Genomic DNA, 1,868 nt, shown 5'->3' on the forward strand with positions numbered 1-1,868 from the left:
TGTAGGGCTGTACATTCATGTTACCTGGTGGTGTAGGGCTATACATTCATGTTCCCTGGTGGTGTAGGGCTATACAGTCATGTTACCTGGTGGTGTAGGGCTATACATTCATGTTCCCTGGTGGTGTAGGGCTATACATTCATTTTACCTGGTGGTGTAGGGCTGTACATTCATGTTACCTGATGGTGTAGGGCTGTACATTCATGTTACCTGGTGGTGTAGGGCTATACATTAATGTTACTTGGTGGTGTAGGGCTATACATTCATGTTACTTGGTGGTGTAGGGCTATACATTCATGTTACTTGGTGGTGTAGGGCTGTACATTCATGTTACCTGGTGGTGTAGGGCTATACAGTCATGTTACCTGGTGGTGTAGGGCTATACATTCATGTTCCCTGGTGGTGTAGGGCTATACATTCATGTTACCTGGTGGTGTAGGGCTATACATTCATGTTCCCTGGTGGTGTAGGGCTGTACATTCATGTTACCTGGTGGTGTAGGGCTATACAGTCATGTTACCTGGTGGTGTAGGGCTATACATTCATGTTACCTGGTGGTGTAGGGCTATACATTCATGTTCCCTGGTGGTGTAGGGCTGTACATTCATGTTACCTGGTGGTGTAGGGCTATACAGTCATGTTACCTGGTGGTGTAGGGCTATACATTCATGTTCCCTGGTGGTGTAGGGCTATACATTCATGTTACCTGGTGGTGTAGGGCTATACATTCATGTTACCTGGTGGTGTAGGGCTAAACATTCATGTTCCCTGGTGGTGTAGGGCTATACATTCATGTTACCTGGTGGTGTAGGGCTATACATTCATGTTACCTGGTGGTGTAGGGCTATACAGTCATGTTACCTGGTGGTGTAGGGCTATACATTCATGTTACCTGGTGGTGTAGGGCTATACATTCATGTTACCTGGTGGTGTAGGGCTATACATTCATGTTACCTGGTGGTGTAGGGCTAGACATTCATGTTACCTGGTGGTGTAGGGCTATACATTCATGTTACTTGGTGGTGTAGGGCTATACATTAATGTTACTTGGTGGTGTAGGGCTATACATTCATGTTACTTGGTGGTGTAGGGCTATACATTCATGTTACCTGGTGGTGTAGGGCTATACAGTCATGTTACCTGGTGGTGTAGGGCTATACATTCATGTTCCCTGGTGGTGTAGGGCTGTACATTCATGTTACCTGGTGGTGTAGGGCTATACATACATGTTCCTTCTGTAGCCCAGTTGTGTAGAGCATGGCGCTTGTAACGTCATGTTAGGGTGTGGGTTCAACATTCATGTTACTTGGTGGTGTAGGGCTATACATTCATGTTACTTGGTGGTGTAGGGCTATACATTCATGTTCCCTGGTGGTGTAGGGCTATACATTCATGTTACCTGGTGGTGTAGGGCTATACATTCATGTTACCTGGTGGTGTGGGGCTATACATTCATGTTCCCTGGTGGTGTAGGGCTATACAGTCATGTTACCTGGTGGTGTAGGGCTATACATTCATGTTACCTGGTGGTGTAGGGCTATATATTCATGTTACCTGGTGGTGTAGGGCTGTACATTCATGTTACCTGGTGGTGTAGGGCTACAGGTGTTGGGGGGGTACTGAGGGGAGAGGAGACTACTAAAGACTCAGAGACAACAGGTGTTGGGGGGGGGGGGTACTGAGGGGAGAGGAGACTACTGAAGACTCAGAGACAACAGGGTGTGAGGGGGGGGTAAAGACTGATGGGAGAGGGGGAGATTACTGAAGACTCAGAGACAACAGGTGTTGGGGGTACTGAGGGGAGAGGAGACTACTGAAGACTCAGAGACAACAGGTGTTGGGGGGTACTCAGGGGAGAGGAGACAACT

The 1,868-nt window shown here is 47.6% G+C and overlaps 1 long non-coding RNA gene across 1 annotated transcript; it reads right to left on the reverse strand.

The window, feature by feature from the left end:
• Nucleotides 1-688: 688 nt before the first annotated feature.
• On the reverse strand, nt 689-1,025 carry LOC127923980 (uncharacterized). The gene is made up of 3 exons (XR_008116394.1): nt 986-1,025; nt 862-923; nt 689-737 (listed from the first exon to the last, which is right to left on the reverse strand). It is a non-coding gene; the product is annotated as an uncharacterized LOC127923980 (long non-coding RNA).
• Nucleotides 1,026-1,868: the final 843 nt, after the last annotated feature.

Source organism: Oncorhynchus keta, unplaced genomic scaffold (assembly GCF_023373465.1).
Source record: "Oncorhynchus keta strain PuntledgeMale-10-30-2019 unplaced genomic scaffold, Oket_V2 Un_contig_3404_pilon_pilon, whole genome shotgun sequence".
Taxonomy (NCBI): Eukaryota; Metazoa; Chordata; class Actinopteri; order Salmoniformes; family Salmonidae; genus Oncorhynchus; species Oncorhynchus keta.